This window comes from Pristiophorus japonicus, chromosome 22 (genome assembly GCF_044704955.1).
Source record: "Pristiophorus japonicus isolate sPriJap1 chromosome 22, sPriJap1.hap1, whole genome shotgun sequence".
In the NCBI taxonomy this organism is placed as follows: domain Eukaryota; kingdom Metazoa; phylum Chordata; class Chondrichthyes; family Pristiophoridae; genus Pristiophorus; species Pristiophorus japonicus.
Genome location: NC_091998.1, coordinates 12,761,473 through 12,782,024, shown reverse-complemented (window position 1 = coordinate 12,782,024; position 20,552 = coordinate 12,761,473). Strand labels below are relative to the sequence as shown.

The window sequence follows — 20,552 nt, the reverse complement described above, 5'->3', positions numbered from 1 at the left end:
TACCTGGCCAACATCACACTGCTGCTTGTTGGAAAACTGACGCTTTTTAAAAACAAAAGGAAGATTTGCATTTATATCGAGCCTTTCCCAACCTCAGGGCATCCCAAAACACTTTACAGCTATTACAGTCACTGTTGGAATGTAGGAAACGCAGCAGCCAATATGCGCACAGCAAGCTCCCACAGGCAGCAATGAAATAATGACCAGATCATCTGTTTTTTAGTGGTGTTGGTTGAGCGATAAATGCAAGGTGAGGTTAAGTGGCAGCAATCGCTTTCCTGTGTCTATTTTTTAATCAACGTGTGTTAAAATGTAAGTGTATTGTTCCTGTTTAAATTGCTGCAATTATTTCAGCCTAATCATTACTGATGGCCTTGCTGCTGTACGTTTCATTAGGTTTTGATGCGGCCTGCTCGGCGAGTGAGCAGGTGCAGGGCTCTGTGTCATCGTACCACGTGTCTGCGGGTGACTGAGACATTGTCAGTGAGTGCTGGAAGTCCGACTTCAACGCTGGAGGAGACCATTCTAAAAAATGTATTCATCTCCCTTGCTTTGTCCCTTCTCCTCCTGCTGTAGACACTAAGCCAAGATCGCCTGATTCTCATTGCTGGCTGGAGCAAATAAGCTTTTATATTTATCCTTTTTTGGTCACTTTCCCCCCCGTCCCAGAGGCTCTCGCCATGCTTCAGTACGTCTAATCGTGAGCCAAAGCAGTCAGCATCAGCAGGCAGCTTGACCACAGCTGAACCCAGTCACCCTCCCTGACACGGATCATGTGAGCGTGTGATTATATATACACACAACTTGCGTTTATTTTTCTTTCCTTCTCTATCCATCCTCCATTCTTTAATTTATTCACTTAAAAAAAAAAATCTCTCACCCCTCCCTTATCTCTCTCTCTCTCTCCACCTCTCTCTCCCCCTCAAACTCCCCCCCCCTCCACCCTCTCTCACACACTCTCTCTCGAACCCCCTTTCTCACTCACCCCCCTCCCCTGCACTCACCCCTTCTCTCTCTCTTTCACACACCCTCTCACTCACCCCCTCTCTCTCACTCTCACTCACCCCACCCCACCCCCCCGGCACTCACCCTCTCTCTCTCTGACCCTCCCTCTCTCTCTCTCTCTCTCTCTCTCTCTCTCTGACACACACCCTCTCACTCACGCCTTTGCTCTCTTAACCCCCTCTCTCTCTCTCACCCGCCCTTCACTCTTTGCCCCTCTCTATCTCGCGCCCCCCGCCTAGCCCCCCCTCGTCCCCACCTCCCTCTCGCTCCCTCTCGACCCCCCCTTCTCCCTCTTGCCCCCCTCTCACTTCCTCTCGCCCCCTCTCTCTCCTTCTCACCCCCACTCTCTCTCTCTCTCTCTCTCTCTCTCTCTCTCTCTCCCTCTTCCCTCTCTCTCTCTCTCCTCTCTCTCTCTCTCTCTCTCTCTCTCTCTCTCTCCCTCCCCCCTACCCCCTCTCTCTCTCTCTCCCTCTCGCCCCACCCCCTCTCTCTCTCCCTCTCGCCGCCCCCCCTCCCCTCTCGCCCCCGCCCCCTTCTCGCCGCGCCCCCTCTCTCTCCCTCTCTCCCCCGCCCCAGGGCAGTACAGTGCGGACTTCGCTGATCTGAGCGTATCACCTCTTGACCAAGTCCAGCTAACCCTGACTGACTGCGGATTCAACCTTTGACCTGTTCTTTCTGGCTCGGCCACAGACCATTTCTATTGATCCTTTGACTGTCCTCCTCTGCTCTCCATGGGGAGATCCGAAACAAATCTGCCTGACTTACGCAGACAGGGGAGGAGCAACGTTCGGGTACATACTAGTTTGTCAGCTGTGGTTCAGTGGGTAGCACTCTCGCCTCTTGTGTCAGAAGGTTGTGGGTTCAAGTCCCACTCCAGGGACCCGAGCACAAAATCTCGGTTGACACTCCCACTGCAGTGCTGAGGGAGTGCTGCACTGTCGGAGGTGGCGTCTTTCAGATGAGATGTTAAACCGAGGCCCTGTCTGCTCTCAGGTGGATGTAAAAGATCCCATGGCACTGTTTCAAAGAAGAGCAGGGGAGTTATCCCCGGTATCCTGGCCAATATTTATCCCTCAATCAGCATAACAAAAAAACAGATTATCTGGATCAATATCACATTGCTGTTTGTGGGAGCTTGCTGTGCGCAAATTGGCTGCCGCGTTTCCCACATTACAACAGTGACTACACGCCAAAAAAGTCCTTAATTGGTTGTAAAGCGCTTTGGGATATCTGGTGGTCGTACAAGGTGCTATAGGAATGCAAGTCTTTTCTTTCTCTGACCTTATTAATTCAATTGAATTGGATATTAAGGTAATCGAGGGATTATGGGGTTATTGCAGGAAAGTGGAGTTGAGGTTGAAGATCTGCCATGATCTCACTGAATGGTGGAGCAGGCTCGAGGAGCCCAATGACCGACTCCTGCTCCTAATTCTTACGTTCTTATGCAACTTGGCAATTAGTGACTGATGTGGGAGAGGGTGCAAAGACATACTAGTGTTGTGACGTGTGTCTGGATGGGCACGGGTTCCCAGTTAGCACAGAGCTCCTGTGCTGAGAGAGTTCAGGGCCAGAGCTGTAAGTGGATTGAAGAATCACAAAATAGTTTGGTCATGTTCGAAAAACCGAATAGACACTTGCTACATGGAGTACCGCAGCTCTGGGAGCCTGGGATTTGCTCTCCGCTAAACTGCTCGAGCGTTATTGTTACTTGTGAAATATTTATCGAAATACAGCAACGAGGAGTTACGTTTTATGTAAATAATACCTTCATTGCTCTTGGCAGGGACGCACTGTGTATTTGTACAGCACTTAGCCTGAAATATACCCATAGGTTGTTGCGTTAGCCTGGCTATTGGTTAGAGGCCTTGCTGCAGATTTGCTACAAAGCGAGGAATTTAAGCGAGGGGAGGGTCAAGGGTCAGGGTTCACAGTTGGCGCCTGCTACCTGTGCAATGATAGTCCGGCCAATCTCTTACAACAACAACTTGTATTTATATAGCGCCTTTAACGTAGTAAAACGTCCCAAGGCGCTTCACAAGGAGCATTATCAGACAAAAACAAATTGACACCGAGCCGCCTACGGAGAAATTAGAGGTGGGTTTTAAGGAGCCTCTTAAAAGAGGAAGGGGAGGCGGAGAGGTTTAGGGAGGGAGTTCCAGAACTTGGGGCCCAGGCAACAGAAGGCAAAGGAGCCAGCTAGTAGCTCTAGCGGGCTGAGCCAGACTCCAGCCTGCCTGTCACACACACCCTGGTAGTGATTGGTCCCCTCTCCTTCCCAATGATAGGCAGGGCTGGTCAACATGCTCTTCACAGAGAGCTTGTTGAAGAACCTCCGCATACTTAGCAATGACTGCCAAGTCTAAGGTCTTATATTTTTATTCAAAAAAACATGAAGTGCTTCTTTGGCTGCACACAATGTTATTTGAAGAGGTGGTGTGTGTTCTACCTTGCCCATATTTTTCAATTATTCTGCAGACTTCTGTCCAATAATCCTTGCTGACGCACACCAGCTGTCTCGGGAAGGTGGGTATTATTTTCCTTATTCCACAATTGCAGTAATTGCATTTGCCGGCCGACCCGACACTCCGAGGACAGTGCGGAAGTTTCCAGCTTGGGATGGAGGGGAGGAGAGGGACGAGGTTGGCTGGTGGACAGCACGTTGAGGCGCTCGTGTTTCTGGTCGATTGGTTCGGAGTGCAGCGGGTGAGCTATTTTTGTACAGAATTAAGGGACGCTGGTGTGAAAAATCTTCACTGCTCTCCCCATGCTCACCTCGCAACAGGTTTATCCTCGAGTGATCGCAACTGTGACGGGGAATTAATAAGAACATAAGGAATAGGAGCAGGAGTCGGCCATTTCTCCCCTCGAGCCTGCTCCGCCATTCAATGAGATCATGGCTGATCTGATCTTGGCCTCAACTCCACTTTTCTCATAACCCTTTACTCCCTTATTGTTCAAAAATCTGTCCATCTCCACCTTAAATATATTCAATGACCCAGCCGTCACAGCTCTCTGGGACAGAGAATTCCACAGATTCGCGACCCTCTGAGAGAAGAAATTCCTCCTCATTTCCGTTTTAAACGGGCGACCCCTTATTCTGAAACTATGCCCCCTAGTTCTAGATTTCCCCACGAGGGGAAACATCCTCTCTGCATCAACCCTGTCCAGCCCCCTCAGAATCTTATACGTTTCAATAAGATCACCTCTCATTCTTCTATACAGGAAATGCTTTTAGTTCAGCAAGGATTATTGGAATCTCCATTCACTTCCTAACCCTAGCACCCCACTGACACACACACACACCCCGACACCGACACACACACACACCCCGACACACACACACACACCCCGACACACACACACACACACCCCGACACACACACACACACACCGACACACACACACACACCCCGACACACAAACACACACCCCGACACACACACACACACACACCCCGACACACACACACACACCCCGACACACACACACACACCCCGACACACACACACACACCCCGACACACACACACACACCCCGACACACACACACACACACCCCGACACACACACACACACACACACACACCCCGACACACACACACACACACACACACACCCCGACACACACACACACACACACACACCCCGACACACACACACACACACACACACACACCCCGACACACACACACATACACACCCCGACACGCACGCACACACACACACACACACCCCGACACACACACACACACACCCCGACACACACACACACACACACACACACACACACACCCCCACACACACACACCCCGACACACACACACACACACACACACACACACCCACACACACACACCCCGACACACACACACACACACCCCGACACACACACACACACACACCCCGACACACACACACACACACACCCCGACACACACACCCCGACACACACACCCCCACACACACACACCCCGACACACACACACACACATACCCCGACACACACACACACACACACCCCGACACACACACACACACACACCCCGACACACACACACACACACCCCGACACACACACACACACACCCCGACACACACACACACACACACACCCCCACACACACACACCCCGACACACACACACACACATACCCCGACACACACACACACACACCCCGACACACACACACACACACCCCGACACACACACCCCGACACACACACCCCCACACACACACATCCCGACACACACACACACACATACCCCGACACACACACACACACATACCCCGACACACACACACACACACACCCCGACACACACACACACACACACACCCCGACACACACACACACACACACACCCCGACACACACACACACACCCCGACACACACACACACACCCCGACACACACACACACACCCCGACACACACACACACACTCCGACACACACACACACACCCCCCGACACACACACACACACACACACACCCCCCGACACACACACACACACACACACACCCCCCGACACACACACACACACACACACACACCCCGACACACACACACACACCCCGACACACACACACACCGACACACACACACACACACCCCGACACACACACACACACCCCGACACACACACACACACCCCGACACACACACACACACCCCGACACACACACCCCGACACACACACACACACCCCGACACACACACACACACCCCGACACACACACACACTCCGACACACACACACACACTCCGACACACACACACACACTCCGACACACACACACACACTCCGACACACACACACACACTCCGACACACACACACACACACCCCGACACACACACACACACACCCCGACACACACACACACACACCCCCCGACACACACACACACCCCGACACACACACACACACACACCCCGACACACACACACACACACCCCGACACACACACACACACACCCCGACACACACCCCGACACACACCCCGACACACACCCCGACACACACACACCCCGACACACACCCCGACACACACACACCCCGACACACACCCCGACACACACACACCCCGACACACACACACACACACACACACACACACACACACCGACACACACACACACACATACCGACACACACACACACACACCGACACACACTGGCACACCCCCCCTGACACAAGCACACATTCACCGATATACCCCCCGACACACTGGCACACATGCACCCACACGCATCGACACACACGCACCGACACACACACACCGACACACACACATGCACACACTCACCGATACACCCCCCGACACACACACGCACGCACTGACTGATGTGTTGTGGTGCTCGAGATCCTCATCCATAGGATAAGAATTTTACAGCACAGAAACAGGCCATTCGGCCCGCCTGGTTTATGCTGGTGTTTTTATCTCTACACGAGCCTCCTCCCACCTCCCACCTCATCAGCATGACCTTCTATTCCTCCTTCATATACTTATCTGGAGTCCCTTTAACTGCATCTCAGCTCTTTGCTTCAACTCCCTGTTGTAGTGCGTTCCACATTCGAACCACTCTCTGGGTGAAGAAGTTTCTGCTGAATTCCTTATTGGATTTATTAATGACTCTCATGTTTATGGCCCCGTGTTCTGGTCTCACTAACAAATGGAAACATTTGTTCAGCCATGAACTCATTGAATGGCGGTGCAGACTCGAAGGGCCGAATGGCCTACTCCTGCACCTATTTTCTATGTTTCTATGTTTCTATTTTCTCAACGTCTACCCCTATCAAACTTAATCTTAAAGAACTCCATCAGGTCTCCCGTCAGTTTTCCCTTTTCTAGAGAAAAGTGCCCCGGTCTGTTCATTAATTCCCGATCGTTGTACCCTCACAGTGCTGGTATCATCCTCATTTTGCACTTTCTCCGGTGTCTCTATGTCCTTTTTGCAATGTGCCGACCAGAACTGTGCACACAACTCCCAAGTGTGAGCGTGTGGCCATTCCTCGTGTGTTTTTGCTCGGCTGGTCGGAGTGAGGACATCACGAGTGACACTGACCAACTCCGCATTTTCCAGCAAGGGGGTTGCTGGCGCATGACCAGGAAAAGGAATTCTCCTGACTTTATCTGTGTATTCCCCTCACTAGCCCAGGGATGGAGTGATTCGGATGGGCACCTTCAGCAAGGGAGAGGAGAAACCAAATGGAATGGACCAGCCTTTAGCTCAAAGTTTTGTGTCTTTAGTTTCTTTGTTTGAAACTTGTTGAGTTTGTGTGTTGAAGTTGTTGGCTGTTTTGATTAGCGGACGATCTTGGCCGGGCAGCCCGGTGCTTCAGTGAGTTAGCAGCTGTTTGTGTAAAGGGACTTTAGACAGCTGGGCAACACACTCATTCTTTCCCCTCCCGCCCTACTACATAGATTAGTTGAAAATGTTTTAACCTCCTCAGAAAAGCAGACTTCCTGTCCTCCTGCCGGATGTAATTCAAAATGGCCGACCATCTGTCCTGGTTCCTCGGACTAGCGCCGGCCTTGGATGAGGCACTTTGAGCGAGCAAAACAAACCGGAGCAGGTGAATGGTTGCACCAGCCATTCTCCAACAATTTCTGGTAGAACGTAAAATCAAATGGCCCCCTTTTGGCAAGAGCACTATAACCCACAAATTAACAATTTAAACTTTTAACTGCAACTTCAGTCAAATTCAAATTTGGTTGCCGGGGTTATGATGCACTGCAGTCCCTCCGGCGCCCACCTCTCGCGGAAGGCCACAAGCATGCTCCATCTCAGCCACTCTACAACAACCCACCCCTGAACGCAACCTTGGGAGTTTATAACTTCAAAAAGATGTGGGGAGGAAAAGTGATTATTTGTCGTGCACCACAAATGGGCACGGGCCTTGTTTAAATGGCCATTCCTGCAATTCAGCCTTTAGGTGGTGGATGCAATAAGTTAGGGGACTGTATTCCTTCTGTCGCTCCTTTACCAGTTTATTAGACTGCTCTGTCGGGCATCCTTAGAACAATTACCTCCATTTCTCATCCTAACTGTTGCAAACCTTAAACACAAATGGTGTGTGATAGAGTGCGAATGTGTGCGGGCTTGAGATAATGTTTAACCGCTGCACCTTAATAAAAAAAAAAAGAATTGCTAAATCCTCAAAGCCTTTAACCATTTCCTTGCCGTTGTTTGGCTTGCTTGGAGTGCATTTTCTCAGTTAACGGTTGCAAGTGAGATATGTTCGTGCACCGCAATGGGGAGGCCTCGCTGCGACTATGAAGGCCAGTTTGTGCCAGACTATAACTCGCTTCAAACTTTTGGATCACACCCACACAAATGAATCTTGATTGAGTATTCCTCTATCACGACGCTCCTTAAAATCTACCTCTTTGACCGAGATTTCGGTCACCTGCCCTAATTTCTCCTTGTGAGGCTCGGTGTCAAATTTTTTGTCTCGTAACACTCCTGTGAAGCGCCTTGGGGCGTTTCACTACGTTAAAGGCGCTGAATAAATACAAGTTGTTGTTGTTGTATTAAATTTAGTAGAAATAGAAAAATCTGCACAAAAATGTCGGGAAGTTCTCTGACATTGTCAATTAACAATCACCGATTGAGGAGATTTTACTGAAGTAGGCTTCTGGTGTCAGCTTGGTTCAGTAGCCGCGCCCTTCCCTTCTCAATCGGATGGTTTTGTGGGTTCAAGGCCTGCTCCAGGACTTGGCCATATAATCTGGGCTGACACTGCAGTGCAGCATTGTGGGAGAGGCGCTGCATTGTCAGCGGTGTCTCCGTCCACCAACCGGGAAAGAGTCCCTTGCACTTTTTCCCGAAGGATTGCCGGATACGTTCTCGGTGCCCTGGCCAATTTTAATCCTTCAATCAGCAGGTTAATCATTCACCTTGTTGCTTTGTGCGCAAATTGGTTGCACATCTGCCTGCACAACAGCAGCAACTGCACGTCATAAAGTCATTCATTGGCCGCGAAGTACCTTAGGCCCTCCGGAGGACACCAAATGCGCCAAGATCAGATCAGCCATGATCTTATTGAATGGCGGAGCAGGCTCGAGGGACCAGGTGGCCGACTCCTGCTCCTATTTCTTATGTTCTCAATACAACTCTCTTAGAATTCTCCTTTTTCTGCTCCCCCGATCACTCTGTTGCTTTCCAGTTACTACGCAGTTGAGCTACACAGGATCAGAAAGTTCAATTTCTGGTCTGGACGGTGATAGCCAGAGCAACTGTTCGCAGGCTAGCATTGGCGCCCATTCCAGGACTTGGGCTGATATTCCAGTGCAGTACTGAGGGAGCGTTGCACTGTCGGGGGCAGGGAGGCAGGGGGGGGTTCCCGTCCTTCGGACGAGAAGCTAAACCGAGGTGTCGTCTGCCCTTTGGGCTGGATGTAAAAGATCCCATGGCTCTCTTTTGAAGAAGGGCAGGGAAGTATTCCTGGTGGGTTTCCAGAGCTTTTTAAAGCATTTTTCCCTCCACTGCCAAAGGCATTCGCTCCTCCTGGTCCTTGAGATGTAACTGGTCTTCCTGTCCCTGGCCCCAAGTGGTTATTCTTCATGTGTTGGAAGATTATTTGACTGTGGAGTTAAACATTACAGCTTAGCGCAGTTTTGTTTGCACGCAGTGTGGACAGTAAAAAAAAAGTACTTGCATTTATATAGCGCCTTTCGCGACCTTGGGACCTCCCAAAGCGCCTGACAACAAATCAAGTACTTTTTTGAAGTGTGGTCACTGTTGTAATGCAGGAAACACGGTAGCCAATTTGCGCACAGCAAGCTCCCACAAACCGCAATGAAATGATTAATGAGATCATTTGTTTTAATGATGTTGGTTGAAGATATTTGCCCAGGACACCAGGAGTCCACCCTAAACCTCTCCGCCTCTCTCTCTCCTCCTTTGAGATGCTCCTTAAAACTTGGCTCTTTGACCAAGCTTTTGGTCACCTGTCCTAATATCTCCTTATGTGGCTCGGGTGTCCAATTCTGTTTGACAACGCTCCTGTGAAGCGCCTGTGAGACGAGGGCCCTGGGGCAGCATGGGCCAGCCCACACTGCGATGTGTGTATGCGCGCTCGGTCTGTGCAGCAGAGCTGGTCTCCAGTCGTCCTGGTTAACCCTTGCCACTGGACCAAGACCTAGCTCTGTCAAGCCCGTGTGGTGGCTGGTGTGCAACGGCCAGCCCACGTTAAAAAAATCCACGCACAGGCATCTTCCACCCCTCAGGATGTAGTTCGGGTCTTTCACTGAAACACCTGTGATCTCATTCTTTGTTGGCGTGGAAGCAAGTCAGCCTCGTCTTGAGGGACCGCCTATGATGATGAAGCACCTTTTGAACGTTTAAGGTGCTGTATAAAAATAAGTTGATAATTTACTACATATTTCCTTCAACTGGTGCAGCAGCAGATTTGAAATGTGCTTTTGCATAGCTCTGGGTGACTCGACTCGATTTGTCCTGCCCAGTGCAAATCACTGCACTTCCCCTTTCTCCGGCAGCAATGGAGGCCCACTGTGTCAGAGCTCAGTTCCGTCCTGGATCCGAGCGCTGGGCGGCAAACTCTGAGCGGGGGAGCAGCACGGGACGGGGGGAGAGAGATGGTGTTCGGTGTGGCTGTGTGGTGGTGAAGCTGCAATTGAAAAGTGTCCTGAAAAGAGTCTTCCCATATTATCAGGAGCTTAGCAACAATGAGTCAGACATTATCCACTTAGCAACAGGCCCCGTTGCAGACTGCCTCTCGCAAAACTTGTTTGCTGTGGTTATTTTAAGCACACATGTGCAATATTACATCAGTGGTTAATGTTGTAGCACACAAACTGCGGTATGGATTTGTTCTGCACTTTGCGTGACCTAACTCCCTTTAGATTTGTCTGTTCTTTCCATGCATTAGTCAGAGTTTGCTTTGGGTTGCCGCCTGTAATTAAGCCAAAGGCAAGTGCTGGGTTTAAACAGCGGTTTTTGGGGGTTAAAAAGCAGCAAAATAACGTTTTTTAAACGACGTGCACGAGTTCAGTGGAGTTTGGGGAGAAGATGCCAACCAGGGACATTACCCTTGGGCAGTGCCCTTGGCTCTTGACGTCACTCAGTCACGCAACTGGTCACACTTCTGGAGTTCCCATGGCATCGGGAGACCTCTCGAGCTGCCATGGGATCAGCTGGTTCACTATGATCGGGGCCCAGGAGAGGCGTGGGTTCGGGGCCCAGAAGCGGCGAGGGCCCAGGGGCAGCACGGGCCCAGCCCACTCTGCGATGTGGTGGCTGGGTGTGCAAAGGTTACCACACGTTAAAAAAAATTCACGCACAGGCATCATCCACCCCTTCAAGACTTAGTTCCGGGGCCTGGAATTTTAGTTCCTTCATTGAAACACCTGTGAACTTTTTGACGTGGAAGCAAGTCATCCTCGATTCGAGGGACCGCCTCTGATGATGATGATGATGATGATGAGGTCCGTGCAGCAGAGTTGGTCTCCAGTCGTCCTGGTTAACCCTTGCCACTGGACCAAGACCTCGCTCTGTCAAGCCCGTGTGGTGGCTGGTGTGCAACGGCCACCACACGTTAAAAAAGTCCATGCACAGGCACCTTCCACCCTTCAGGATGTAGTTCGGGATCTGGAATATGAGGTCCTTCATTGAAACACCTGTGAACTTTTTGGCGTGGAAGTAAGTCACTCCTCGACTCGAGGGACTGCCTATGATGATGATGATGATGCTGTGCCGGTAAACACAGTGAGCCAGCCTGCCCATCTCTCTGCTTTGAAATGCCCACAACGCCTGGTCCATCAGTATAAATTTGAGTTGAATGCTGCATGAATGTGGTCTTATTGATGCTTTTCCCCCAGACTGGATAACCATCTGATCTGCGATCGCTAGATTTTTGTTAGGTATCCAAGGTGGGTAGGTGGAGTTAAGATACCGGTCAGCCGTGATCTCATTGAATGGCGGAATAGGTTGGAGGGGCTGAATGGCCTCCTCCTGTTCCTGTGTAAGTGGGGAATCCGATGCTTAAACCAACCAGCTCCAGTGTGGTATATTTACACATCTAGTTACTAAAGATCCCTCTCTCTGCCCCCGCCCTGTTCAGCACGCAGGAGGCTGGTTTTAAGTGTCTCTCAGGTAGAAGGTCATTTAATGGGTGGGGAGTTGCAGTCTGTGTCTTTTAATGCCCTGCAGCAGAATGACGTGGACCTTCTTTGCTGGTGTAAATGATTTCCATGTCAGTGTAACACGTTGCGAGTTGCTAACTGCAGCATTTGCAAATAGCATCGTTTTAAAATCCCTTAAAGGGAGATTGTCTCTGAATGGTGGACAGGCTCAGTTGAAAGAAATAAGGCGGGATGATACTGAATTCTTCCTCGAATTGTGTCAAATCTTTATCTCACAATACTCCTGCGAAGCGTGTTAAAGGCGTTATATAAATACGAGAGAAGAGAGAACCCTCTATACTGAAAATTCTCTGCGCCTTTGAGCAATGTGATATTAAGTCCCTTTCCTTGTTGCCAATCAGCCAAAGAGTAGACTGAACCAACTCTGGAATTCCCTCCCTAAACCTCTCTGCCTCCCTACATCGTTCTTTTCCTTTAAAACGCTCCCTAAAACCTTCCTCTTTGACCACCTGTCCATTTTCTCCTTATGTGGCTCGGTGTCGAATTTTTTTTGTTTGACACTCCTGTGAAGCGCCCTGGGACGGTTTACTTCATGAAAGGCGCTATATAAATGCAAGTTGTTGTTGCTGCGATGGAGTCGGTGGCAAGAGAACATAGCTTGTGGTGGGGATCGGAGACAATGGCATCGAACTTCCCACTATTTAACGGGATGACGTTTTCTGCTCGTATGGATGCCGGGACAGGCAACGTGACATTCCCGAGGCAGAGGTGGAGGGGTCGGGCGAGGTGGTGGCGAGGTACACGTGGAACCTGACGTCTTTGGCTGCTGTCGCCGAGGGGCAGCATGCAGATAAAAGAGTCACAGCAACTTGTTTGTCAGTGCGGGAGGGGGTGGGGGGGGGGGGGGAGGAGAGGCGGGGTGGGGTTAAACCACTTTGTCGAAGCTACTGGGTGGAATTTTCCTGTTGGGAGTTGCTGGTGCAGACGTCATGTCACCGTCACTGAAACAAGGTGCGGGCACCTTTGCAGCACCCTGACCAGCCTCCACAAGTGTCGCCCGGTTTGAGGCGGTGACGCCGCCCGGTCGCTAGCTTTCGCGCCGGGCCATCTTTACCGCCTCCACCCGGGACATTCGATTTTGGCGCCCCAAGAGGGGAGGGGAGCGCCAAGGGAACCGTCCCACACTGCACTTTGGGCACTAACCCTGGGGCGGTCGCGGGGCATCGCAACTGACGATTTGGCGCCCGATGGATGACGTGAAGACTGGGGTTAAAAATGGACCGGAGCTCCTTTGCAGACTGTTGCACACCAATCAAGTGCTCAATAACGATATGGAAATTAAAAAACCGCAACTTGTGGACACTCTTCCCCCCTCAGCCGTCTCCTTATCGCCCCCCCCGGAGGTTGGGGAACACCTGCTTTCCGTCGCGATTCGGGGCGCGAAGGCAGGCCAACCCGATGAAGTTTGCGACCGCGGCGGTAACGGGGGTGGGGGGGGGAGGCGCTGCACGTGCGTTGCCGTCACCAAGCGGGCGGTGCCAGGGTGCGCAGTGCTGACGGTGAACCAAGTTCCTGGGAGGTGCTGCCAGCGCGGCGCTCGGCTAGTAGGAGCTTAGCGGCCCGTTAGCTTCCCTCTCGGGTGCTAACGGCTGCTGCTAAGCCGCCGAATTTCGGCCCCAGTGCGTTGCTGGCCTCGTCACCGGTCTCGAAGAAAAACCCAGCGAGCTTAACGGTAATCTGGCAGCAGCAATGTTAGGCTTACAGGGGCCGGAGCCGGCCGCCAAGGAGGACCATTTACAACACAGCATCAACACTACCTCGTAAATCAGGGTCCAAGGCCAACTCTTTCAAAAAAAAAGGACCTTCAGCGGCTAATGCCTGGATTGAAGGGGCAGTGAGGAAAATGAAACACTCTGTACATATTAACCACACTCTGACATGCTGTTTGATCTTAACCATCGATATCCATTACGTATTCAGTGTAGACTCCCTTACTAGTCGAGAAACTCCTCTCTGTAATGCTCCCCTCACTGGTGCACGCTTGTTATTTGTTCCTGGGATGTGGTCGTCGCTGGCAAGGCCGGCATTTATTGCCCAACCCTAATTGCCCCTCGAGAGGTGCTGGTGAGCCGCCGCCTTGAACCGCTGCAGTCCGCGTGGTGAAGGTTGTTCCCACAGCGCTGTTAGGGAGGGAGTTCCAGGATTTCGACCCAGCGACGATGCAGGAATGGCCAATATATTTCCAAGTCAGGTTGGTGTGTGGATGTGGAGGGGAACTTGGTGGTGTTCCCATGCGCCGGCTGCCCTTGTCCTTCTCGGTGGTAGAGGTCGCGGGTTTGGGAGGTGCTGCCGAAGAAGCCTTGGCGAGTTGCTGCAGTGCATCTTGTTGATAGTGCACACTGCAGCCACGGTGCGCCGGTGGTGGAGGGAGAGAATGTGTACGGTGATGGACAGGGTGCCGATCAAGTGGGCTGCTTTGTCCTGGGTGGTGTCGAGCTTCATGAGTGTTGTTGGAGCTGCGCTCATCCAGGAAAGAGCATTCCAGATCATCGGTCCACATAATTTGCCTCTGTTTATCCCATCGGAGATCTCCATTCATGGATCTGCCTTCTCCCCAAAGTAGTGTGTTGTAATTGGCTGCCTAAGTGTCCGGCATGTTGCTGGGGAGACTTACACTCAATTCACTCCAGGTGTTTCCAGATTCTCGCTGGCAAAATGCATTCATTCCACACCTGGAAGTGTCCGAGCTACTTCTGCAGACCAAACTCCCCAATGGTTACTTGGTGTTGGCGAGCATTTCACCATCAGGAAAGGCTCCGACGGTTTCAAACTGTTGTTTTTCTGTGCTGAGTAATTACAAAGGATACACATTTGAATTCGATCAGTGTTGATGAATGTCCAGTGGCTCAGTTCTTAAAGGCACAGTTCCAGTGTCTCAGTTCTTAAAGGCACAGCCTAGTGTTGAATTAAGCCCAACAGACCAGGAAGCATCCAAGTAAAAAAAGAAAATGCTGGAATTACTCAACAGGTCAGGCAGCATCAGTAGAGAGAGAAACGGTGTTAACATTTCAGGTCAATGACCCTTTGTCAGAATGAAGGATCCAAGTGTCCACTCTGCTCTCTCTGGTTTATGCAACACCTCGATTTCAAAATTCTCATCCTTATTTTCAAATCCCTCCATGGTCTCGCCCCTCTCTATCTCTGTAATCTCCTTCAGCCCCACAACCGTCACCCCCTCCCGAGATGTCTGCGCTCCTCTAATTCTGCCCTCCTGAGTATCCCTGATTATAATCGCTCAACCATTGGTGGCCGTGCCTTCTGTTGACTGGGCCCCAAGCTCTGGAACTCCCTGCCTAAACCTCTCCGCCTCGCTACCTCTCTTTCCTCCTTCAAGACGCTCCTTAAAACCTGCCTCTTTGACCAAGCTTTTGGTGACCCGCGCTAATTTCTCCTTGTGTGGCTCAGTGTCAAAAATGTTTTCTCATAATACTCCTGTGAAGCGCCTTGGGACATTTCACTACGTTAAAGGCGCTATATAAATACAGGTTTCAGTCGGCTAATTTCAGTCGGAACAGCAGTAGAGTGATTTCCTCTCTCACCCCCACCCCATGGTCAAATAGTCTTATTGACCCTCGCATTACAGGCTTGCAGCTAGAGAACGTCGGGACTCAGCACCAGAGAGTGGTCATTTTATGTGAGCTACGAATCAGTGCTTTCGGGGGAGGAGGAAAGAATTCAAGGGGGAGGGTTTGGGGTGGGGCTGTAGGGGGGGGAAAGAGGGGATGGCAAAGGAAAGCCTTCAGTTGAGTTTTAGGAGAGTAATTTGCAGCAATTTTCACAGTCTAGTTTGAAATAAGAGAGCCCTGAGTTGCTATGGATTTTTTTTTTAAATGCCCCTGTGGAACCTTTAATGGGCTCCAGATTGGATCTGAGCTAGTTATGGCTCGCTTTGTTTATAAGACCATCGAGCATCAGAGACTTCAATTTTTCCGAAGTGGATTTCACATTTCCAGGTGTGTAACTGTGATGTGTTTTCAAGTGAATGTTCCTGCACTCTGGCTTTGACATATCTAGACACTGAGGTTCACAACGTCTCAGGGAATCTCCGGATCTCCGCCTGGTCTAATCCCACCCTCCTGTTCGATCTGCAAACTCTTTATTATTCCTCTTTTTCAAGCATCTGTCTGCCTCCCACCAAAAAGAATTGATGGATTTCCTTCAAGAGTTTGGTGGTACACAATTCTATTCTGTTCAGAGAGAGAAAGAAGAAAAAGACTTGCATTTATATAGCGCCTTTCACGACCACCGGACGTCTCAAAGCGCTTTACAGCCGATGAAGTACTTTTGGAGTGTAGTCATTGTTGTAATGTGGGAAACGCGGCTGGCAATTTGCGCACAGCAAGCTCCCACAAACAGCAACGTGATAACGACCAGATCATCTGTTTTTGTTACGTTGATGGAGGGATAAACATTGGCCAAGAAACCGGGATAACCTCCCCTGTTCTTCTGCGAAATAGTGCCATGGGATCTTTTACGTCCACTTGAGAGAGCAGATGGGGCCTCAGTTTAACATCTCTCCCTCAGCATTGCACTGGGAGTGTCAGTCTAGACTTATGTGCTCAAGTCCCTGGAGTAGTACTTGAACCCATGACCTTCCAACTCAGAGGTGAGAGTGCTACCCACTGAGCCATAGCTGACACGGCAATGGTTTTGTTGTAACATCTCCTTTAATTCCGATTTGAAATTGGTGCCTACTTGTCCTTGTTTTGACAATGAAAGCACTCTATCGCCATTTCCCGTCCCATAACCTTTCGTAATTGCTGCTCGGTCGTGTTCTCTAGTTAACCTTCTCTGGTCCAGTGACGAAAACCCTAGCTCCTCAAATTTCTCTTTGTAACTTTAAGCCCACATCCTGGGCAACCTTCGAGTGACTGCAATGTACCTTTTGTGCATTGCTTTTACACCCTTCCTATAAACAAGGTACCTAAAACTAGGCACAGCACTCCAACCGTGGTTTGGATGAGACGTTAAACCGAGGTCCCGTCTGCCCTCTCGGGTGAACGGACGGGATCTCCTGAACGGGACCCAGCCGTGAGTAGAAGCCGATGGTGGTTAGCCACTCCAGACAGGGCCAACGTTCAGTTATTAATTCCGTGGAAGTCGGGTTGCCAACTGGTTGGACGTGTTCCTGGAGGTTTCATGACATGACTTCCTGCCTCCAATTGCCCCGCTCCGCCCAACTTGCTTTTTAAAAAAATAATCAGCTCCAATATTTTTTAACTAATAAACAAAAGTGTTCCAAGAAAATGGGGGAGAAAAGAAACACGATATTGCATTTACTTCGTGGGTTCTTTGCTTAGAAATTCATGGCAACACATTGCTATGAAGAACTAGTTGGTTTATTAGCAAAGATTTAACAATCACACTACACATCACCAGTTCATCCACCAGGCTCACAACCACCTGCCTCATCGTGGATCCCCTGAACCCAACTGGCTGGGGTTTTATTGAGTCACATCACGTGACTGGCTAAGCCACTCACTGCTCCATAGCCCTGTGAGCCTACTCACGGGTGCATACATTACACCCAATCGCTGCGATTTTTCCTCCCGGATTGTTGGCACTGTGTCCAGTTTAATCGCCAATTCCTGGAGACTGCGGGGCAACCCTGGAAGAAGGTTAGCAAACCGTGGTCACGAGGTGTTTTAAATGTGGCATGTTTTTTTGATGAATTCCCCAAACAAACAGTCAATGGCGTTAGCAACATCTGGTCATTCAGGGGACATCAATTGCCGCGGTGACACTAACTCAGACTGGGGAGTAAGCTCGGTGGGGTGGGGGGGGGTGTCTTGATCATACAGTTTAACTCCACACTGCAAGGAGGCACATTGACCAGCGGAGCTATTCGGGCTACAGGTCCAATGACGCTCCCCATTCTTTTTCTTTATTTGTTCATGGAATGTGAACATCGCTGGCATGGCTGGCATTTATTGCCCATCCCTAATTGCCCTTGAGAAGGTGGTGGTGAGGCTTGTCAGAGGGCAGTTAAGAGTCAACCACATTGCTGTGGGTCTGGAGTCACATATAAGCCAGACTGGGTAAAGACAGCAGATTTCCTTCCCTAAAGGTCCAGATTTTACAGCAATCCAGCAGTTTCATGGTCACCATTACTCCGAAACTAGCGGTATATTCCAGATTGATTGAATTAACTGAATTTAAATTGGCATGGTAGGATTTGAACTCATGTCCCTGGATCATTAGTCTAGGCCTCTGGATTACCAGTGCCGTAACATAACCACTGTGCTACCGGTTCGGTTAACCCTCTGCCGCTTGTTGGCCAAGCAGGTTGAGCGACGTACTGGAAGAAGGAGATACTCTCTCGCTCAACCTTTCTCTCCCCCCCCCCCCCCCCCCCCCTCAGCCCACCCCCATCGGAACCGGGTCAGGTGTTTTTGAGCAACTTGCGATCCCCTTCGGATGATGGGAGCTTCAAGCTGCTTTGCAATCAGCAATAATGTTTAGCCAACGTGAAGTACACAACGGCTGGAAGCTGTTTTGCTACCACTTTGGGAATTATGTTATGGCTCTTTTACAGCTGTTTTGAGTGGGAGAGGATTAAATAGATCAGAGTATTTTGAAACAAAATTAGAGAACAAGTTTGGAACGATGTAGACAGGCTGTACGTCTTTTTTTTGCACTTGCGTATCAGATGGAAGGAATACAGAGTTTTAATACCAAATACAGGAAAAATGTTTTATCCAAGAGATGTTTTTTGATATGCTGCCAGTGTCTTTTAGTTGTGTTTGAGCTTCTGTAACTAGTTGAGCAGTGAGGGATGGAAATGTGTGTGTGGATGTGAGAGAGGGCGAGAGCCACTGTCAATGGCAGAAGGAGCAATATGTGGACAGCTGCACGTATGGGGTAATGCTCGCCTCCACCGTCGCACATCGCTTTTCCATCTCCACTCTTGGCTTCTCCAGCAGAATCCTGCGAGCGCAAAGATCTGTCTGCCTCCTCCGGTCCGCCGCAGATCACTTTGTTGGACCCGATTGCGCGTCCCTGATCAGCCCCCAGCGCTGCCATTCCCACTCTGGACTTCGCTTCTGACTCACCGTTCACTGAAAGAAAGAAATGAGGCCATTCAGCCCATTGTGCCTGTGCCAGCTCTTTGAACCATCGATCCAATTAGTCCCACTCCCGTGCTCTTTCTCCACAGCCCTGCAAATTTTCCGATACAGCCAGGGTGATCTGGACTAGTTTTGATCGCCTGCATGGGTTGGAGAAGAGTTTTCCCAGATTTTTTTTCCCGAAATTGGTCTGGGTTTTTCATCTGGTTTTTGCCTCTCCCAGGAGATCACATGGCTGCGGTTGGGGTGAAGTGTATAATGTTTCAGTGTAAGGGTGTCGCAATTGTGTGAGGCGGACTGGTTGGATCGATGCTCTTTGCCTTTCCGCCATTGTTCATTGTTCATAGGTTTATATGTAACCTTCAGGGCTGCTGACCGAGGGCCGTGCGGCTCTTTGTCGGCCGGCGCGGACATGATGGGCCGAAATGGCCTCCTTCTGTGCTGTAAATTGCTATGTTTCTATAATGCAATTCCCTTTTGAAAGTTACTATTGAATCTGCTTCCACCACCCTTGGAGACACTGCATTCCAGATCATAGCAACTCGCTCCCTGGTTCTTTTGCTAATTATCTTATATCTGTGTCCTCTGGTTACCGACCCTCCTGCCATTAGAAACAGTTTCTCCTGATCTACTCTTATCAAACCCCTTCCTAATTTTCAACACCTCTACAGATAGATATTCAAACATTGTAACCTGGACATGGTAGTAACATGGACACTTTTTTAATTAATTCTTATGATGTGGGCGTCATTGGCATTTATTGCTCATCCCTAGTTACCCCCGAGAAAGAAAGACTTGGATTTATATAGCGCTTTTCTCAACCACCGGACGTCTCAAAGCGCTTTACAGCCAATGAAGTACTTTTGGAGTGTAGTCACTGTTGTAATGTTGGGAAACGTGGCAACCAACTTGCGCACAGCAAGCTCCCACAAACAGCCATGTGATAACGACCCAGATCCTCTGTTTTTGTTATGATTTGAGGGATAAATATTGGCCCAGGACACCGGGGATAACTCCCCCCTGCTCTTCTTCGAAATAGTGCCGCGGGATCTTTTACGTCCACCTGAGAGAGCGGACGTGGCCTTATCCGAAAGGGACAGTTGGACTGCAGGGCCTTTCTCGATAAGCTCTGACATTCGTCACTGGCCTGCCGTCAATGCAGCACTCGAGATTCTAATAACAGCTGGTCCCAGACCAGTGTCGCCTTCAGCAAAGACTTTTAAGGCAGTCCCTCTGCCTGCAACAGAAAGTTCCAGGGGTTTTCTCCCGGGGCATGGCTGTTGCAGAATCCTTGGCTATGAGGAAAG

At 50.3% G+C, this 20,552-nt stretch overlaps 1 protein-coding gene across 8 annotated transcripts in view; it reads left to right on the top strand.

Moving 5' to 3' along the window:
• zmiz1a (zinc finger, MIZ-type containing 1a) overlaps window positions 1-20,552 on the top strand; it is a 457,231-nt gene that overhangs the window by 108,120 nt on the left and 328,559 nt on the right. For 2 of the 8 annotated variants that reach the window (XM_070865640.1, XM_070865639.1), the window contains exon 2: window positions 3,481-3,528. The exons of the other annotated variants lie outside the window; for them this stretch is intronic. The gene's annotated coding sequence lies outside the window, so the exon portion shown is untranslated. The remainder of the gene's footprint in view (window positions 1-3,480; window positions 3,529-20,552) is intronic. 8 annotated transcript variants of the gene reach the window in all.